Source organism: Benincasa hispida, chromosome 11 (genome assembly GCF_027475165.1).
Source record: "Benincasa hispida cultivar pf3 chromosome 11, pf3_genome.v1.1, whole genome shotgun sequence".
Classification (NCBI taxonomy): domain Eukaryota; kingdom Viridiplantae; phylum Streptophyta; class Magnoliopsida; order Cucurbitales; family Cucurbitaceae; genus Benincasa; species Benincasa hispida.
The window spans coordinates 54,277,080-54,300,101 of NC_143488.1; the positions used below are offsets into that span (position 1 = coordinate 54,277,080).

Consider the following 23,022-nt stretch of genomic DNA (forward strand, 5'->3'; position numbering starts at 1 on the left):
AACCATTAATAAATCTTTGTTGATAAGAATGATTTGATCAATAAATGAAGTTTGAAGTTTGTTATTATGATGGATTGTTCTTTTTTTTTTTTTTTATACAGATAAGAAGACGAATCTACAATGAAATTTTCCTAATCAAAAGAAACCTAAAATTGAGAAAGAATCACAAATCTCTGCTTCAAATTCTCAAATTCCTCTGTTTTATTTCCATTGTCGTCTTCTTCATTTTTAGGGTTTTCAGTTCTTCAATTCTCCATATTATCCCATACAATTCTTTCCTCATATCATCAATTTCATCTATACATAATATCAATTCATCTTTCCTGCAGTTTCTCTTCGAAGAAGCCCTAATATTTGGAGATCTATCAAATCGCTCATGCATCTTCTCCAGTTGATTCATGATTTGACGAACATGACGCTCTATCAGGTAATAATTCTCTCTTTGGTTCGAATCATTCTTCATTTCTTTTAATTCGATTCCCAACCTCTCGATTTTTTGTGCAAAAATCTCAGCCAGGCCGCTGCACATAGTTTTATCAAAGTTCCATCTCTGTTCGTCATTGAATCTGTTTTTCGCCATTTGAAATATGTGTTCGATGTAATCACCGTAAATCATCACAATTTCCTCGATTAATTTCACTGGCTCAAAATATGGCAAATCTGAATTCAGATCAACCACTTCGGGAGATTTTGTGATTCTTTTTCTTTTCGATGATTCTGCCCTAAAATCGTCCCTTTCTCTTCCTTCGAAACGAACTTCCAGGAAACTTCCGATGTTTTCTAGATTCAATTCTCTCTCCATAAGATATCGAGGATATAATGAAAATGAATCTTCATAGAGATCTTCAACTTCTTGTTTCATTTTCAAATCCGTCGGCTGGTAACTGAGATCTTCAACTTTTTGTTTCAATTTCAGATCCTTTGGTGGTGGATTATGATCTTGATTGTTCTTGAGTTTTTCGTTCATGGATTTCGGATCTGAATTCATCGCTCTGATTCGTTCAACGACTGAAGTGTGAGTTCATATCTTGTTCCTGTGATTGTTCTTCGCTCGTCTTGATTTTTCTTCTCTATCTGTGTGATCCTTAACCGCCCAAATTTCGGCGCTTTACCGTCTGGTTTTATTGGAATGATTCGATTGGCTGATCTCTATTTTTAAACTTACTCAAAACTTTTTTAGTCCCTAATCTTTTCACTCATTTTAGTCCCAAAATTTTTAAGTTACCTAATAGATTTATTAATTTTTAATTTGAAAAAAGTACATTTTTAGTCCTTGAGTTTTAAAGGTTTATTTGGTCCTAAATTTTTTAAATAGATCTTTTTAATCTCTAAGTTTTACAAAATAGGTTTAATTGTAATGTGTTTTGTCTTCTTTAATGTTGATTAACATCTAAAATTGAGTAAAACAAGCTTCTTTCTTTTCACTGGACCATCTCTGTTTTCCTGGTGACAATCTATCTCACTACGACGAAGTCATTGCCTTCCCACATCTTAGAACCACATTTTCAACTGTGTATGATCTCATCACAACCCATTTTTGCTACCATGAACCCGCATTTGTGGCATGGAAAAAAGATGGGAGTAAATGGTAGATGACGGGTCTGCTACTTTTGACCTTGAAATTTGTCGGTTTCTCTCATAGGCAACCCGTCTTTCAACCTTTTCTTAGTTGTTAATTTTATTTTCCTCTCAAAAAATGCAAAACTGCACCACTGATCACCAAAGAACACCATCAATTAATGTGCATTATTTTTTAAATTATTAGGGCAAATTTTAGCAAATTGTTAAGATATGTATTTATTAAAAGTATATTTTTACAAGAAGAGTATAGGTGTATAAATATTACACTAACAGTCTTAGAATAGAGCCTACAAAACCTCTAACCATGCTCTAACTCTCCTAAAGACTCTCCAACTAAGAGGACTAAGTTTACATACACAAGTATACATTCACACCTTCCCTCAAACTCAAGGTAGTAATATTGGAATCATCTTAAGTTTGTTAAGTAGTTGGAGAAAACGACCGAGAGACAAAGCTTTGGTGAAAATGGCAACGGTTGCTCAATCATGGAAACAGATTGTAAAAATAAAGTTTTACTCAGGAGATGATGACGAACAAAGTGACAATCATTTTCAATATGTTTGGTACGCTCATGAAAACCATCATTGTGAGCAATCTAGATGGCACTACGATTGTCATAGTTAAGGATAGTTGTAGACGATTGAGGGACTCATATCAGCAAGAAGCCAACGAAGCCATAAGAGCTCTGACGTAGCATCAACTAAAGCACGATATTTAGACTCCGTACTAGAATGGGAAAAACCACTCTATTTCTTACTTCCTCAAGAAATGAGAGAATCACCAAGGTAGAAATAGTAACTAGATGTAGAACACCAGTCAATAGGATCACCAGCCCAATCAACATCAGAGTAGCCAAACAAAACCAGGGAAGACTGGGAATAGGGCTAAAGTTCATGTCCCAAAGTTCCTTTGACATAACGGAGGATACGAAGAACAACAGTAAAATGTATGGTTCGAGGAGCAGCCATGAATTAACTAACATTATGAACAACATATGCAATGTCAAGACAAATAACTGGCAGATTAAATAAGGCTGCCAACAAATTGACGATAAAGGTTGGTATCTTCAAGTGGAACTCCATCAAATGGAGCCAAGCAAACATTGGAATCGAGTGGTGTTGGAGCCGTAGCACAGTCTGTGATACTAGAGCGCACCAAAAGATCTGAGGCATACTTTTCTTGAGACAACAAATAACCAGCCAAGAAATTAACTAAGTAAGCCCAAATCTTTCATCTCAAAATGTTTGCCAAGGTAGCTTTGTAGATCAGAAATAGCCTGAGGGTTATCCCTAGTAATAATCATATCTTCTGTTGGGATTGGTATCCTAATTCTCTCGAAGTCTCGTTGTTTGTAATGATACACATTGTTTTATGAATAAAATAACTATTATTTCATTATGGCATTTACTCATATCCAATAAACAAAGCTCCATGGTTATCTTATGTAAACTTAAGCATGTATATGTGATATACAAGTGGATCATGCCTTAAGTGATAACCTAAATAGGTTTGTTGTATAAGGATTAAGGTGGGATACCTTAAGTGATAACCTAAATAGTTCTGCAATATAAGGATTAAGGTGGGATACCTGATACTGGTGACACTACGGATACAGCCCGCTTTGTAGAGGTTTGCAAGTGTTGTAAACTACTACAGATGGTAGATCCTGACCATTCATGTGGAGACATGCGAGCGAGGGTGTCCTATACAAAGAGTTTGTATAAGATCGAACCACGAGATGACTACACTTTGTATATAACATTGTTAATACTAGAAACTTACATTTCACCTAAATGACCATAGGTGACACGATCTCAATCCTGAGTGTTTTGGGAACTCCTGCCTTTGAGGGCAGTCCTTTGATTAGTATGGGTGAGAGTAGCCAGATTGCCAACTCAACATGTCTACCTTTTGGGGACTTGTCTGATTTAGGAGCTGTGAACTCAATAAACAAGATGAAATTCACTTCTTTCCCGAAGTAGGGATAAGTAGAGAGATTGCTTCCTTAAGGACTGATTCTAGGGCTTGAACATAGTGGTCATAGCATCTCTTTGGAAGAGAAGACTCAGTCATAGTAGGACTATGACTTATGTTCATTAGAAAATTCAGTGGTACTTAAGGAGTTAGATGTAACTATAGAGGCATAACGGTTATTGGTCGAGTTGTACTTACGAGCGATCTGTGAAGGGTTGTCGCACTGTTGATTGGTTAAGATGGACACATAATATATCTGTGGTTAGGAGAGTTTAATTGTCGGTCTTTAGTGGAGTGCCTGACAGTTAACAGATGGTGGATCCCGTGACTAAACAGTTTAGTCAGTTATTCACGTACCGTTGGAGCTTCGAACTACATGCCATAAGGTCCCCTTGGTAGTTTAATGGATTCAGCTGAGGATCAGTTCTTGGTGTTGATTTGAAATGTTCAAATTGACAAGAGGTAATTCGATTATATATGATATGATCAGTATGATGTATGAGATACATCAAGTGGAGGATTAATGTAAATGAGATTTACATTAAGTGTCATGGAATAGAAAAAGAGCTATGATTTGTATGTTTCATGAGATGAAATATTAAAACTGTAGGTTATAAATATATTATGGTAAGTTAGTTATTATTTATATTTATAATAATATTAATTATGGATAATTATCTCTTTTTCTCTAATAACCAATTGAGTGAGAGGTTATTGGTGGTTTCATGATAACCGTGAGATAAAAGGAAAAATGTTTTCCTAATTTTAGTAAGAAAAAGAAAATGTTGAAAATTGTTGATTTTAGATTTCCTCTCTTGGAAATATTCTCACAGGAAGTTGTCAAGTAAATAGGATTTACTAAACGACAGCTTGGGTTAGCTAAATGATCGTGGAGTGTTAGTAGGCGATAGACACTCAACTAAGCGATGAGTCAAACGATCGCATAGCTTTTGCTAGACGATCGCTTAGTTTTTCCTAAACGATTTAGCATCGTCCTATACGATAGGTTCTTCCATCTCCCACTTGCTCAATCGTTTACACGATCGTGTTTCCTCTTGCTTTCTGCCTCAAACCAAGTCCACACAAAGCCCACCCTCTGGATTCTCACACCAAGAATACCAACTTAGCCTTCTTGGTGGTTTCATACTCAACTCGACACTATTGAGGTTCTGTGGAGGCGGTTTGTGGTGTTCGTGACCTAGGCGATTGCTTAGTTCAAGCGTGCGGCGTTCGTGCAGTGTAGCGGTCGTGTTAGACGAGCGTTCGTGGTTGCTGTGTTGCTGTGGTCGAGCGTTCGTGATCAATGAGCTAGGCGATGAGTCTGCAAAAGCGTGTAACTTTTATTCTTGATCTTTTGTAGAACATGCTGTAATTTGTGTATTTAATGCATAATCGTATGTTTCTGTTTGTGATTGTAATTGTAAAGTTCATATATGATTGTAATTTGGAGTGATCCTTCCACTGCTCATGGAAATCCTCGTGTTTCGATTTCCTTTAATTGGTATCAGAGCCAAGTTCGGATTTTCTGCATTTGTGTTTAATTGTTAAGTGCATTTATGGATGGAGTTGATGAATGTTTCGGGTTTAATTGCCTTTGTTTAAAGCTTTCTCCAATTACAAAGTGTTAATTTGTAAGGGCCCTGTGTTTTTTGGGCGTAATTAACTTGCAATTGAGTCTGTAATTCAAAGAGTTTGAGTTAGTTGAGTCGTTCATGATGAAGTTTTCGAAGCATGGAAATGTGATTGTCAACGAGAAAGAAGACCAAAAGTTGGTCATATCGTGTAGCCTAAGGTAACGATCGTTGGGATTTATCTAAGCGATCGTGTAGATTTTTCTATACGATCGTGTAGTATTTACTAAACGATCATTTAGCTAATGCAAAACCATCGTTTAGCATAAGTAAATCGTTTACTCCATCGCATAGCGTTGATTGCCCAATTGTGTAGACGCTGGAGGTAGATGATCATAGTGGGAGCATGTGATGCTCATCGTTTAGTAAAAGGTGCGCGCTAGATGATCGTGTAGTTAGCAAGCCTCATCGCTTAGTTACTACCTACACAATCGTGCGGTATACGATATGAAGGTGCTCACTAAATGATCGTGTAGGCGATGGTGCTTTGCCGTATCGTAATCATTTAGACGATCGCGTAAGGCATGCATTGTGTGGAGCACGCTAGGCGATCGCGTACCTCAGGTTTCATCGCTTAGTAAAAGGTACACGATCGTGTAGTATTTTCTAAACGATCGTTTAGCTCTGGGAGCATTGGTAAATGATATAGCGAAGCATTTGTTCTTTCGTATAGACAATCGCGGGAGTTTGGTACACGACGGTTGGAGAAGCGTTGCTTCACCCGAGTGGTTCAAGACCTGGTTCGCCTGTTTGAACTGGAGACTCCTTGTTTTTGTAATAGTTAGCTTTAATTTTGTGGTTTTAAGGCAATTTCACCCGGTTCATCAACATTTGTTTATTATACATGTGATGTATGGTGCTGATATGGCAAAGTGTTTGACATATAGTTTAAAACCCACCTTAGGTTGTGCAATTATTCATGCATCATGTTTTATAAATGTTATAATCTAGCATAAAGAAATTACATGAAAGCATGTGCATGCATCATAAAATATAAGAGTTATATTTTGCATGCAGTGAGCATTATCATGCATCATCCTTTTATTATAAGTGTTATAGTCTAAAGGTGAATGGAAGCATGTTATGCTTGTTTCATTGTTGTTTTGAGTATTATATGAAAGAAGTAGCAATGAATGAACAATGCATTGAGCATAACACTTAGGTTGTTTATAATCGTTATGAATGCCTTGCATGTGTTAGCTTAGCATTGTGGTTTTGGTTGTTTCGTTTATAAGTATTATAAAGGAAATTAGAACTAAAACCAATAAGAAAGAGTTGCATGCAGACTAAGGATGAACTCAAGTTTTTTAAAAGGGTTTTAAAATTGGATTGAGATAGACCTAAGTTCAAATGGTTCTAAAGAGTTACCTTAGATTAATCTTTTAAAATCGGTTTAATAGGATTAAATTGATTGGTATAAAAGATTAAATTTGTTTTAAACCTATCTATAAGGGACCTTTCATCTAAGGCGGGTTCTGTCTAGACTAGGTTCTTAAGTTGACAGAAATGTAACACCCCTACCTGGGAACCTACCTGGAAAGGTGAATTAGATAGATTTTCAACAAGCATGCGACAATTTGGTCAAAGACTCCGTTAAAGAGTTTAATGGATGATGATCAAAAGTTGTTTAACTATCCAAAGTAAAAGTTACTCTTGGGCAAACCTAAAAGCTCACTTGGTTAAAATCCTTAGCCGTGTTTTTTCTAAGTAAACTAAACCCTAGGTTATAAAATACTCAGTGGGAGGAAGAGACGTATCTGATATGTCTATGATTCCACTCACGTTCTCCCTGAATGTTCATATCGTGAAATTCATGCTTGGCCTCGTGGTGCCCTGGGAGCATCCCCCTTCGGAAGGTGTTTGCATGAGTCAATATCAAGGTGGACGGAAAGAGTGTTTATAGTAAGTGGGTGAAGGGTATGTGTCAACACGTCCTATGGTCTCTATCATTGGTTCACACCGTGAGATCATTATGTACTCCCTCGTGGTATCTTGGGAGCGTCCCCCCTTCGGATGGGTTTTGTGCAGTTGGTTAAGATCAAGGTGAACTCCAAAAATAGATAGGGTTGCTTTAGGTTTTACCCCAATCATATTTTTTCCTTTCGAATTGACTTTTTGGGGCGGATCTCTGGGGCCTAAAATGACGGGTCACACTTACGGGAGATTGTTAAGTAAGTTAATGATCTCTTGGCCAAATCAATGATGGCTAATCTTTATAGGAGCAAAAGTTGTTATTGTATTAATGATTGGTTGAGAACTTCTCAATTCAGAGAAGGAATAATTGACCTCCCTTCGGCGACTTTTGTTTTAAATCTTTGAAGCGTCATTGTGAAACTAGATGTCACACATGGTTCATATTAGTTTTGTTAAAACCTTATTGGATGTTTTTTGTTTTACAACGGGTATTAGCTCAAAACCTAACGTAGGTCAATGTATTTTTCTTTTCAGCAACTCGTTAGTAATTCCATTTAGTGCTTTTAATATGACCGAATACATATAGTGGAAAGAATTGTGTAAAACATATTTTGTGGCAAATGACCTCAAATTTGTCATGGTTGAGGAGTGTCCTCAAGTTCCGACCCTTGATGCACCGCGAAGTGTTCGCAATGCATATAAGGTGTGGATGAAGGCTAATTCATTGGCCTGACTTCACATTTTGGCTAACATACATGATGTTTTGGCTAAAAGGGTTGAGCACATGATCATTGCACGCGAGATCATGGACTCATTGCAAGATTTGTTTGAACGTCAGTTCTTACTTGTCGAGCACAAAGGGATGGATGACAAAACCAATAGTGTCAGTTGTTCTGACACTGATTCCACTAGTCTCCAAAGGAGGAGGAAAGACAGTAAATCTGATTTATCGGTCTTGGAGACGTGTTTAATAGAGAATGATGATTCTGCCTGGATCTTTCATTCGGGTGCAACCAACCATGTCAGTTCCTCTTATCAAGGACTCAGTTTCTGGGAAAGGTTGCCACAGGGAGAGATGACTCTACGAGTCGATATTGGTGAGGTTGTTTCAGTTGTTACTATAGGTAGGCTGAAGTTATTTGTTGACAAGAAACGTTATTTGCTACTGGATAATGTTTTTGTAGTTCCTCATATTAAGAGGAACTTGATCTTGATTTCTTGTCTCATTGAATAAGGGTATACAATCTTCTTTTCTGAGAATAAAGTGTTTATTTTAAAGAACAGAATGAAGATTGATTATGGTTCAATGGAAAGTAACTTATATGTACTAAGGTCGTTAGTTATAAAAGCCTTGTTTAACACTGAAATGTTCAATACGGCAACAACAGCTAAAAGACCAAAGATTTCTCTTAAGGAAAATGCCCATCTTTGGCATCTAAGGTTAGGTCACATCAACCTCAATAGGATTGATAAGTTGGTGAAAAATAGACTTCTAAAGAGCATAGAAGAAAACTCCTTGTCGGTATGTGAATCATGCCTCGAAGGCAAGATGACCAAACGACCTTTTACTGGAAAAGGTTACAGAGCCAAGGAAGCCTTGGAGCTTGTACATTCAGACCACTATGGTCCGATGAATGTTAGAGCTCGAGGTGGGTATGAATATTTGATGGTAATATGAGTACAAAAATGATATAGACGTAAAAATACATGACCAAAAAGTATTATTTGATGGTAATATGAGTAGAACTAAACTAACAAACTATCGATTTTTCGACCCCACATGAAAAACAAAGTATTAATTGACGATTTTAAAAAAAAAAAACTAAAAAGGGTAGCATGTAGGCAAATGAAAATGAGAAATTAGTTACCAACTAACTTACTTTATCTTCATCTTTCTTCAAAATATTGGTCAAATCTCATACTTATGACACGTGTCAATTTCTCACACATGGCCACCCTGTCCCTTGCCTTGGAGCCAAGGAATGCCTGACAGTTAACGGATGGTGGATCTCGTGGCTAAAAAGTTTAGTCAGCTATTCACAGATCGTTGGAGCTTCAAGCCATAGGTCCATTAGGTCCCCTGGGTAGCTTAGATAAAGTCGAGAATCAGTATTTGGGTCAGTTTGAAATGTTCAAATTGACAAGAGGAAGTTTGATTATATATAATATAATTAGACTGGTTAATTATATATGATATAATTGACTAAATGTATGAGATACATTATTTTAGAGGAAATTAGATATAAATATGATTTATATCAGTAGAGGAGAAATTACTATAGTAAATATGTGATATCAAACTATAGGGTAAGAATATAATATGATTATATTTATTAATTATTAAATTGGTTAACTATATGATAATTGGCCTAAAACTTCTCTCGGACATACGTTAGTAGGAGCAGCCGCATTCGGTTATGGTAACCGATGAATAAAATGAAAATTGGTTTCATTTTGCAATAGTTCGGAAAAATTGGTATCGGTGTGAAAACGTAACGATCACATAGTTTGAGAGCCTATACGATAGTCGCCTATCACCTAAACGATCGCAAGCTAGTGCCTAAATGATCGCATGTTTGTCCCTAAACGATTGCTTAGCTTTCCTAAACGATCGCATAGTGTGCCGTGTTTTCTAAACGATCGTCCACCATTTACTAAACGATTTCTTAGTATAACCTACACGATCGTGTAGCTTCTTCTCAATGATAAGCACATAGTTATACGATAGCTTCTTTTCTCTCCCACTTGCTTATCGTCTACACAATTTGCTCTTTATCTAACCTCTACCAAATTCACCAAAGACCACTCTTTGGATTCTCACTCCGAGAATACCAAACGCTCCATTTTGGTGGTGTCGTCCTCGCTGCTGTTCACTTGTTCATGACTATCCGTGTTGCTGCCGTTCGTGTAGACGATCGTGCTGCTGCAACCGCCTTATTTGCTGGGCGATAGAGTGTAACTGGAGGTTCTTCTACTATGTCAGAGTTCAAAGCTTGAAGAGGGTCTTCAACTGGTATGAAAACGCTTTCTTTTGTTTTGTATTGTTCAAATCATGCCTTTAATTAGTGTGAATTTGCATAACTGTTTATTAGAATATATGTGTTGTATTTTGGTCATAAGGAAATCGGAAAGATCCGAACGCGCTCATGGATGCTCTTCATTAAGAGTTCCTTCAGATATCAGTATAATTCAGGATATGATCACTTAAACGCCGTTATGAACATCCTCAAGTATCTTCGAAGAATGAAAGATTATATGCTCGTGTATGATTCTAAGGATTTAATCCTTATAGGATACACAGACTCTAATTTCCAAACTGATAAGGATTCTAGGAAATCCACATCATGATCAATGTTCACTCTTAACGGAGAGGTAGTACTCTAGAGAAGCACCAAACAAGAGTGCATTGTTCATTTCACTATGGAGGTTGAGTATGTAGCAGCTTGTGAAGCTGCTAAGGAAGCTGTGTGGCTCAGGAAATTCCTGACTAATCTGGAAGTGGTTCAAAACATGTATAAGCTCATCACCCTTTATTGTGATAATAATGGTGTTGTGGCCAATTCCCGAGAGCCTAAGAGTCACAAACGCGGGAAGTACATAGAGCATAAGTATCATCTCATTCGAGAGATTATGCATCGAGGGGACGTAAAGAAACTCTTATTAAAGCATACCTATGAGCGGAAGCAGATCTTTCCAATTCATTGTGACAGAATTACCGCATATACATTCAAAACATACTAATACGCATTCATCATGCTAAAGAGATCAAGAAATCATACCAGATGAGGATTTCTCCTTCACAGCAAGTCTGAAACCCAACCGTCTACCTTGAACAATAACCACTCGGACAAAAGGAAACAGAGAAGAATACACCACTCAGAACCCTCAATATTCTTGGAGTGACAATCCAAAGTGTGGGCTTTGTTCGGATTTGGTAGAGGGAAGGAGGAAGAGAGACCATACACAACGATCAAGCAAATGGGAGATGTGGTCGTCTATCGCATAGACAAGATGCTTGATCGTTTAGGTGAAGTATACAATCGTGTAGGAAAAGTAAGCAATCGTCTAAATGATCGTGTAGGAAAAGGTAAACGATCGTTCAATTATATCATATATAATCGAACCCTCTCTTGTCAATTTGAATATTTCAAATTGACCCAAAAACTGACTATCAACTTATATCCAAGCTACTAAGGGGACCTTATGGACCTATGGCTCGAAGCTCCAACGGTACGTGAATAGCTGACTAAACTCTTTAGTCACGATATCTATCATTCGTTAAGTGCAAGGAATTCTGCTAAAGACTGACAGTTGAACTCTTCTTGCCATAGATATATTTCTATGTCCATTGGATATAACCAACCATCAGTACGATGACCCTTCACAGATGCTCGTAATTATAATAGGCCAGTTTACTGTATTTTCCCTGTAATTACATCTTCCTCCTTAAGTACCACTGATCCCTCTAATGAACAATACAACATAGTCCTACTGTGTGTGAACACCTATCGGGCCATGAGAAGGTACATGGTGCCACATCATTCAAGCCCTAAAATCAGCCCTTACGGGAGCTATCTATCTACTTACCCCTAACTCGGAGAAAGAGTGAATTCCATCTTGTGTAACTGAGTTCCCAGCTCCTAAATCAAACGAATCCCCAAAATGGTAGGTTTGAGTCGGCGTTCTGGCCATTCGCACCCATGCAAATGGCAGGAGTTCCCAACTCACTCAGGATTGAGGTCATGTTACCTATGGTCATCCTAGTGAAATGAAATCTTAGTTATGAACGGTGTTATATAACGAGACATTAACACTTCGTGGTTAGGTCTTATACAAACTCTTTGTAAAGGACGCCCCCAATCGCATGTCCCCTACACGAATGATCATGATCAGACCATCTGTGACAAGTCACAACACTTGTGACCATTCCACAAAGCGGGTCACATCCGTAGCGTTACCAGGATAAGGTTTCCCTCCTATATTCATATACTACAGACCATTTTGGTTATCACTCAAGACATGATCCACTTGTATGTCACCATATACATGCTTAAGTTACATACAGATAACCAGGGATATTAAGTTTATTAGTTTGTGGTAAAATAAAAAATATCTAAATGTGCAAAGTCAAGTAGTGAAGTAAATATCATTTATGTTATACATCACAAGTGTTCGTACAAAGTTGTTTACAAACTACTGGACACGAGACTTTATGGCACAAACCCCAACAATCTCCCACTTGTCTTAAAACGAAGTGGGGAGTACAGGTAAACAGGCACAAAACAATAAACTAGGGCATAAAAACTCAGTGCAACAAAATATCCCACTTGCCCTGGTCCAACCACAAGTGGTCCCATAGATCCATCCTCTGAAGGTGACCCTCAAACACTGTAGTCGTGAGAGCCTTCGTAAATAAATCAACAATGTTTTTCTCCGAGGCGATCTTCGTGACGATCATGTCACCTCGATGCACTATCATGCAGGTCAACTTTAACATGGCAAAAGGTGAGAAAGTCTCCTCATAGTAGATTCCCTCCACCTGGGTATAACCATTTGCCACAAGTCAAGCCTTGAAAGTTTGCACCTTCCCATCAGCACCCCGTTTGCGCTTGTAGATCCATTTATAACCTATAGGTCTTACCCTATCAGGCTGATCTACAAGATCCCATACCGAGTTGAAGTACATCAACTCCATCTCGAGATTCATGCCTTTAACCCATTCATCCCGATCAACATCCTCCATTGCCTTTTATAGGACAACGAATGATTTTGTATGGGAAAATAGGAAAATTTTCATATGTAATTCATCTACAAAGATAAGACAATTTCATGGTCGTAAAACACCAATTCTCCTCTTGAGACTTAATTCGATCTTCATAGATTTCTCGAGATATTTTCTTACGAAGTTTTGTTATAGCATCTATAACAGCCTCGGGTTTAGGTGGACAACCCGACAAATACACATCGACAGGAATTAACTTATCGACTCCCCGAACAGTACTATAAGAATCGGTACTGAACATCCCTCCTGTAATTGTACATGCTCCCATAGCAATAACATATTTTGGTTCAGGCATTTGCTCATATAATCTTACTAAAGAAGGTTCCGTTGCTACCGTGAGCTTTACGCAATCAACCGGATCATATAGATATCCCTTCAACACAACATAGGTCATCAAAAGGATCTTGGAGACCCACCAAAGCACGAAAGCCAAAATCTTTCAGAAAATGGATTCCTATTTGAAGAGTGCATAACCTCATGGATAAGCTCACACTAACCCGTCAATTTTGGATCCAATTCGGAATTTTCCTTGGGAGCTATCAGGTCGCCATCTGTCACCATAGCTAGGATTTCCGTGAAACCCAGATAGTGATCAGGCAGGTTCATAACCCTCCCACTGTGTCGAGGTTCCCTCAACTCTTGAGGTGGAACTGACCTACCAGATGAACTATCATCAACAATTCTGGTTGATGAATCAGGTCCTTCAACAACTCTTATTGAAGCTTTAGTAGTTTCTTTGAAAAGCTCACTTAACACGACTTTACTACATGGACTGTGCTCCCTAATATGATCCTCCTCTAAGAAGTAGCGTTCGTGGAAACAATCACCTTATTTTCAGACGGATCATAAAAGTAACCTCCTTGTGTACCTTTGGGATAGCCTACAAAGAGACACAACCTCGATCGTGATTCCAACTTCTTGGTATTTGCCTCAAGCACATGTGCTGGCAACCCCATATGCGGAAGTGATGTAAACTAGCTTTACGTCCGTTCCACAACTCCAGAGATGTTCTTGCAACACTCTTAGAAGGAAAACAGTTGAGAATGTATACCGCAGTCTCCACTATGAAACCCCAAAACGAGTCCGGTAAGGAAGCGTAACTCATCATCGAACAAACCATGTCCAATAAGGTTCTGGAGAAACTCGTTGGCATTTAGATTGAGTTACGGTAGATTTAAATATCTTTATTTTATGGAGGGAACTTAAGGCTAAAAGTCTTAGCACATACAAGTTATTTTCCAATTTAGCTGTACAAATTTCAACACCATCCTTATGAATAAACGCTTTATTTAATTTAAAAGAAATAGTGTAATTGTAATTGTATTGTAACAGACACTTTATAGAAATAAGGTTCCTTTTTAGTTCAAGAACTACAAAGACATCTTTTAATATAAGAAACCTATTCTGTAAAGTAAACTGGATGTCTCCCACTGCTACAGCTGAGACGACGTGCCCAGTGCCTACTCCCATTGTCATCTCACCAGCCTCCAACTATCGCCAGGATCTAATCCTCTAAAAAGAAGAACATACATGATTAGTGGCGCTCGAATCTACTATCCAAGCAGAATCATCATTCTCCACTAAACAAGTTTCTAATACAAGCAAATCATATTTACCTTTGTCTACCTTGGCCTTAGCCTTGGCAGCCTTCTTTTCCTTTAGATAACGAGGACAATGACTCTTCTAGTGTCTGTCCTGGTTACAGTGGAAACATTTTTCCTTTTCAACCGGCGATGGACGCTTCTTCTGAGCGACAAGTGGCAGGTTAGCAGGCACATTCCCTTTCCCTTTACCACCCTTCTTGTTCTTCCCCTTTCGATGATGAGTATTGTCGTGAGCATATGATTCCAACTTGAATAATCTAGGCCATTCAGTTTTTCAGCGCTAAGTAAATTGATAGTGGCTAAACTCATTAAAAAACATTGCTGGAAAAAATGAATAACCTTTTATAAGACTTTGCAAAAACCACATTTTTTAATTAACCAATTAATTTTTAGCAAAACAGATTCCAAGTACCCTAAGTGAAAAGACTTTTATTTTACCATGATGCCTCAGTGAGGCAGGACAAACGTCACCGGTGGGGTGATCGAATGGTCCTTCACTAGGTAGGCAGAACCAACTCTTGAAACTAAACCTAATAGCCACCATTTGTTCGGTCCAAAATAGTTAACCCTTAACAATCTTGCGTAAGTGTAACCCCTCATTTTCGACCCCAGAGTCCCACCCTAATGCGCTCACTGCAAGGAAAAAGACAGATTAGGACAAGAGACTAAGTAACTTTATCCTCTTACAGAAGATCAAATAAAGAAACGTGCAAAATAGCTATCCTATAGGGGGACACACCCAGGATGCCACGAGGCGATGCGTAGAAACTTTATTCAATCCAACGAGAGAGACCAAGGGATATGCTGTCACATTTCCCACTCCCACTTACTATGAACACTCTCTCCATCCACCTTGATATTGACCTACCCAAACACCATCTGTTAGGAGGACACGCCAAAGGTGCCTCGAGGCCGAGGGTAGATCTCACGGTGTGGACTATGAGGGAGAAACGCGATAGGTGAAAAATGAAGCATCAAATGCCCCAAGAACCTCCCACTGAATGTTCTACCTAGGGGTTTATTAATGTAGACAATCCGACTACTAATTATGATCTAAGTCATTTATAAAGTTTGCTCAAAAACAACTTTTGTCTTTGAAATTTTTTTTAAAAAAATCCAAGTAGTCACATTAAACACTTTAATGGACTGGCCTTAGTTTGCATGCATACATCAAATCTATCTAAATTACCTTTCCAAGTAGGTTCCCAGGTAGGGATGTTCTGTTGCCGTCATCTTAAATACTCCAGCCTAGACAGAACCCGCCTTCGACGAAAGATCTACTATAGATAGACTTGCTACATATTAATCTTTTACTAATTATTTTAGTTCTAATTTCATTTTATAACCATTTATAAAATAAACAACTAAAACACTCATCCCACATAACAAAGTATTTATAACGCTTATAAATATAACGTTAAAAATAAATAAATAAAGCATACATAAATATAATCCTTATATTATATGATGCATGAGCATGCATTTATGTAAATTAAAACACGCTTCTCTAAATTATAACTATTATAATAAAGAGATGATGAATGACCAATGCATAACCTAAGGTGGGATTTACTATATGTGCATACCATATGACATAAAAAACATACATCGCATGTAATAAAACAAGGATTAATGGATCAAGATAAGCCTTTACAAAACCGGAATGAAATAACCCTATCTATTACATTTTTCATCGAGCAAAATGGGTCTTGAACCACCAGGAGGACTCCATCGTGTAGTAAGTGCCGTAGGTAGACGATCGTCCACCGCGAACTAAACGATAAAAGCAAAATTAAATGATCGTGTTGACGACAACGAGGCAACGAAGCATGATCCTCTATGTGATCGCTCAACGCGGTGACAGGTAAACGATTGACCTTGCATAACTAAGCGATCGTTTAGTCAGTTACTAAGCAATGCAGCTTGCTGGCCAAAATGATCATCTATTGCGATCACTTAACGCAACGACAGGTAAACGATTTACCTTGCGTTACTAAGCGATCGTTTAATTAATTACTAAGCGATGAAGCTTGCTGGCCAAGACGATCGTCTATGCGATCACTTAACGCGGCGACAAGTAAACGATTTACCTTCCGTTACTAAGCGATCGTTTAATCAATTACGAAGCGATGAAGCTTACTGACCTAAATGATCGTCCAATGCGCGCACGCGTTAAGCGATACACGAGCATCACATCGTCTACATGACCCAATACTCAGTGATCGCGTAATCAATCTTCGACACGATGCAATCAACCCTTGATCGCTTACCCGATCGTCTACACAATACGATCATCAGCGATCGCGTACCCCATCGACCGCACAATGCGATCAACACTTGATCGCATACCCCATCGTTTAACCGATGCGATCAACAGCGAATGCGTACTCCATCGTCTGCACGATGCGATCAACCCTTGATCGTCTCCTTCCTCAAAGAACCATGACGCTTGCTCTGATCTTCTTCACGAACGACTCAAAACTCAAACAAACTTTGAATACAGACTTGATAACGATTATTAATGCCCAAAAAACATAGGGGCCTTTATGAACAACTGCAAATGTAAAAACATTAAATCAAACCAACACTAACATCCACGAAAACATCCATAAATCCGCACATCCACAGCAATCTAACAATTAAATAGTGTAGAAATGTACCCACCAAGAACGTATTTGCAATTCTTATGCAGCAATGAATTGGAATATCAGAAAACCGAGTGCCCTGATACCAATTGAAGGAACTCTTATTCAAGAGTACCTACGAGGGAAAGCGGGTCTTTCCAATTCATTGTGACAGAATTACCGCATATACATTCAAAACATACTAATATGCATTCATCATGCTAAAGAGATCAAGAAATCATACCAGATGAGGATTTCTCCTTCACAGCGAGTCTGAAGCCCAACCGTCTACCTCGAACAATCACCACTAGGACAGAAGGAAACGGAGAAGACAACACCACTCAGAGCCCTCAGTATTCTTGGAGTGAGAATCCAAAGTGTGGGCTTTGTTCGGATTTGGTAGAGGGAAGGAGGAAGAGAGACCATACACAACAATGAAACAAGTGGGAGATGCGGTCATCTATCGCATAGATAAAATGCTTGATCGTTTAGGTGAAGTATACAATCGTGTAGGAAAAGTAAGCGATCGTGTAGGAAAAGGTAAACGATCGTGTAGAAAAATGGTGAGCAATTGTCTGAACGATCGCGTAGGAAAAACTAAGCGATCGTCTATATGATCGTTTAGTAAATACCGAGAGCTAAATGATCGCTTAGGAAAAAGGTAAATGATCATTTAGATAATAGCGCGTGACGGTGTAATCGGTATGCAATCGCTTAGCAATATCGTATATGTAAGCGATCGTACAGTCACTATCGTATAGGCATTGATTTTTTAGATGATGATATTATCTTTTCTTAATGTCCGCACACTCTGAGATCAACACACAGTCTTCTATTTATAATGCTCTCATCTGTTATTTAGAATAGAAGAGGCGTCTTCCCATTTCCTTTATAACTGTCCAATGAATGTGATTTTATCATATTCATAACATATAATTAATATCATATATTAATTATAATATTTTCCTCTAATAGATATAAATCATATTTATATCTAATTTCCTCCAAATTAATGTATCTCATACATAAAGTTAATTATATCATATTTAATTAACTCGTTCAATTATATCACATATAATCGAACTCTCTCTTGTCAATTTGAACATTTCAAATTGACCCAAAAACTGACTCTCAACTTGTATCCAAGCTATAAAAGGGACCTTCTGGACCTATGACTCGAAGCTCCAACGGTACGTGAATAGCTTACTAAACTTTTTAGTCACGATATCCACCATCCATTAACTGCTAGGCATTTCACTAAAGACCGACAGTTGAACTCTTCTTGCCATAGATGTATTTCTATGTCCATTGGATATAACCAATCATCAATACGATGACCCTTCACAGATGCTCGTAATTACAGCAAGCCAATTTATCGTTTTGCCCCTGTAATTTCATCTTCCTCCTTAAGTACCACTGATCCCTCTAATGAACAATACAACAGACCTACTATGTGTGAACACCTCTCGGGCCATGAGAATGTGCGTGGGGCCACATCATTCAAGCCCTAGAATCAGCCCTTAATGGAGCTATCTATTTACCTACCCTGCCTCGGGGAAGGAGTGAATTACATCTTGTGTAGCTGAGTTTCCAGCTCCCAAATCAGACGAATCCCCAAAATGGTAGGTTTGAGTCGGCATTCTGCCACTCACACCCATGCAAATCAAATGACCACCCTCAATGGCAGGAGTTCCCAACTCACTCAAGATTGAGGTCATGTTACTTATGGTCATCCCAGTGAAGTGACGTCTCAGTTATGAACAGTGTTATGTAACGAGATATTAACACTTCGTGATCAGGTCTTATACAAACTCTTTGTATGGACGCCCCCGCTCGCATGTCCCCTACACGAATGATCAAGATCAGACTGTTTGTGACAAGTCACAATACTTTTGACCATTCCATGAAGCGGGTCACATCCGTAGCGTTACCAGGATAAGGTTTCCCTCCTATATCCATATACTACAGACCATTTTGGTTATCACTCAAGACATGATCCACTTGTATGTCACCACATACATGCTTAAGTTACATACAGATAACTAGGGATATTAAGTTTATTGGTTTGTGGTAAAATAAAAAGCATCTAAATGTGCAAAGTCAAGTAATGAAGTAAATACCATATATATTATACATCACCAGTGTTCGTACAAAGTTGTTTACAAACTACTGGACACGAGATTTTAGGGCACAAACCCCAACACAACGTTGCTGATCCATTTACAAAGGCCCTCACAGCTAAGGTGTTTGAGGGTCACATGCAGAGTATGGGTCTACAGGATAAGCCACATCTATTCTGGGGCAAGTAGGAGATATTGTACCAGGCGCGTTTATGCCCTAGTTTACTGATAACTGGTAGAAATACAAGTTATTACAACTCAAATAAGTAAAACAATGAGAGAATACAACGATAAAATAAGTAATATCATGTCCAAAATCGCTAAACTGAAAGGAATTGCGATCACATGCGCCTATCGCATAAAAGTAGTTAACTTACTTATTCTGTGCAAGAAAAATGCGATGGCGCAAGTAAAATTGCGATCCAAAGGAATAAGGCGTCAGCGCTCTTGAAGATTGCGATCGCAAGTCATGCGATCGTATGCGATCATGAGAAGTTTCTTAAAAAGGTGGTCGCATAAAGACTGCGCATCAAGGTGACGGCATAATAAATCATGATGGGACGGAAAGCTGATAATGGTCAAATTCGAATTTAGTTGACAAGCCGTTAAAGCCACACTGTAGCAAGTACACTCAACTTTTGGTGACCATTAATCGGTGCGTCAGAGTAGGAGAATTAATACTGCCTATCATTGCAATCATTAGAAAGGAAGGCTACTTCACCTTGAGCTCTATAAATACCGAAGGCCACCAGTGTAAAAGGAGTTAACAAGTTAGAGAGTTAGTAGTCCGTTCACGCACATACTCGTACATATACTTAGAAGACGGAGAAGAGCAAGGAGTCGAGGAAATCAAAAGATCATTCTTGGACAGATCGAGAGACTGCGGGAAAGTGTTACAAAGAAGAGAGGGCCAACACTTGCGAGAGCAAGAATACACATTTGGAACAGAGCTGGAGTGAAAAAGAACAGTGTAAAAGGCCCCGGGAAGCAAGACATTGCTTACCAGGCTTCTTATCTCTCAATTCCATTTTCTATTCTATATTCAGTACTTTATTTATAGAAAATGGAAATATCATTTCAATTTATGTTCAATCTCTCCATACTTCACATGAGTTGCTAAATTTCTGAATAAGTTGAGAAGTACTTAGCTAGCATGACTTAAGATTTACATTTTATGCGATCATCTTGTCTTATGTGTGTCATTCACCCTTTAGAGATACTTGAGAGAGTAGTCTAAAGATAGAATCTAGATTTGAGAAAGACAGATTAGAATTTAGGTTTGAGAGAGTCAAATTAGAATCGTATAAGCAAGAAATAGAAACTTAGACATAAGTTCTATTGTTATTAACACATCGCATGCACCCTAGAAATAGGCATGATTGTATGTGGTCACCTTGTTTTATGTGTGCATCATTCATCATCGCATAGACAAGAATAGAGGCTTAGACATAAGTCCTATCAACTTTTTTGTATACATCGCATGCATCCTAGAAATAGGAATTATGGCATTCTGCATTGAGAGATGACATGATGTTATTTATATGTAGCATGATCGCATAACTTGTGCATAATCTTAGGAAGTATTAGCTAAACCCCTTCATCGCATACTCATTGTAACTCTTGATTTCATCAACTCTGCGTTCAACTCCGTTGTATAGGAAAAATCTTAATCAAAACACCATCCAACTCATTTATTTTTACTACCGCAAGAGAATCAAAGGGACTGTCGCATACTTACTTAATAGTCCTTGTGTTCGACCCAGGACTTACCAGGAAACCTAATAAGGCTTATACTTTGGTTTTGTTAGGAAATATTGCATGATCACCGCAACTCACATCATAGCGCTTCATAAATTACACGCATCATTTACTTGTTTATGTACTTTTATATTAGTGTGACTTTTATGATGTACACCCCACTTGTTTTAAGACAAGTGGGAGATTTTTTAGATTGATGTCCTAAATCTTGTGGATCCTATAGTTTATAATTATAATATATAAATAATTTATTTATTTAATAAACTCTTAAGTATTTTATTCGACATTTAGTAGCATTAACCCATAAAACCAATAAACTAACATCTAAGGTTATCTTTTATAGCTTAAACATGTATGTAGAGACATACAAGTGGATCATGTTTAAGTAATAACCTAAATGGTTTGTAGTAGATGGATAAGGCTAGATACCTTATCCTAGTGACACTACAAATACTGCCCGCTTTGTAGATATTACAATTGTTGTAAAATACTACAAATGATTTGATCTTGATCATTCATGTAGAGACATGTGAGCAGACGTGTTCTATACAAAATGGTTTATATAAGACCGGACCACGAAATGCGTAGTCTCATTATATAACACCGTTGATAGTAGAGACTTACATTTCACCAAGATGACCATAGGTGACATAACCTGAATCCTGATTAAGTTATGAACTCCTGCTTATGAAGGCAGTCCTTTGATTTATATGGGTGAGAGTGGTCAAATCGCCGACTCAATAAGCATGCCATTTTGGAATTTTTCTAATTAGGGAGCTGGGAGCACAACTACACAAGATGTAATTCACTCATTCTTTAATATCGGGGTAAGTAGATAGATTGTTTCCTTAAGAACTGATTCAGAGGCTTGAACAATGTGGCGCCACACCCTCTCTGGGTCCAAGAGGGGTTTGATCATAGTTGGACTATAACTTGTTCACTAGAGGGATCAATGGTAGGAGTTAGATATAACGACAGGGGCAAAACAATAATTTTGGCCCAGCTATACTTACGAGCAATTTTTAAAGGGTCATCGTACTGTTGACTGGTTATATCCAATGGACACAGAAATATATCTGTAGTACGAAGCGTGCAGCTGTCGATCTTTAGTTGAGTGACCGACAGTTAATGGATGTTACATAATTTTCACTAAAGGAGTTTAATTAATTATCCAAGTACCATTGGAGCTTCAATCTACAGGTCTATAAGGTCCCCTCGATAACTCAATAGGAATTATTGAAAATTAATTTTGGATTAGTTTGAATTTTTCAAATTAATTGAGGGAATTAATAATGATATAATTAATATAATGTATTTGATACATTATAATATAAAGTGTATTTTGAAAAGAATTAAATATTTGAATATGATTCAAATACTAATTATATGGATAAGATTCATATAATTAAATTTAGTATAAATGAGAATTATATTAATTATCATATATTATTGAGAGAAATAAAACTATAGGTTATATTGCACATGATACAATATAATAACTATAGGTTATGTGTTATATTTGATATAGTTATATATATAATAAGTTAGTTATTATATATATATATATTTGTTTTAATTTAATAATAAATTTCAAAATGTAACTCCCTCCCCTTAATTCTCTCTCAGTAAAAACGTGTGACGGGTGGAGAGATCAAATTTTTTTTTCATCTTCTTCACAGAGGAGGGCTACGAGTTTTTTTCATAAGCGTTCTCCCAAGAAAAATCCCCTCTCAAATCCTCTTCCTCCCTCTTCCAAAAAATTTCCAGAGCCCACACCTCATGAAATTCTCGACCCCTAAAGGAGAATACAAAAGGTTCAACTTGTGGTGGTGTCCACGTTGAGGTTTGTTTCTATACGAATTATTCGTGACCCTTTGGAGAGGAGGAATTTCGTGAATACTATAGGCTTCAAGGGTAAGTTGATTTTTCTTCCCTATTTTCCTTTTTAAGCATGCTGTAAATTTTATTAATATTCATAGTTTTATGTTTACTGTCTTTTTATTATGTGAAAAAATGAAATCGAGAATGATCCTG

The 23,022-nt window shown here is 37.7% G+C and overlaps 1 long non-coding RNA gene across 3 annotated transcripts in view; it reads left to right on the plus strand.

The window, feature by feature from the left end:
• LOC120090210 (uncharacterized) overlaps positions 1–23,022 on the plus strand; it is a 25,014-nt gene continuing 1,992 nt past the window's right edge. For 2 of the 3 annotated variants that reach the window (XR_016524655.1, XR_005485446.2), the window contains exons 1-3: positions 1–427; positions 917–10,113; positions 22,615–22,902. This is a non-coding gene — a long non-coding RNA (uncharacterized LOC120090210). The remainder of the gene's footprint in view (positions 428–916; positions 10,114–22,614; positions 22,903–23,022) is intronic. The other variant, XR_016524656.1, reaches the window with a different exon arrangement.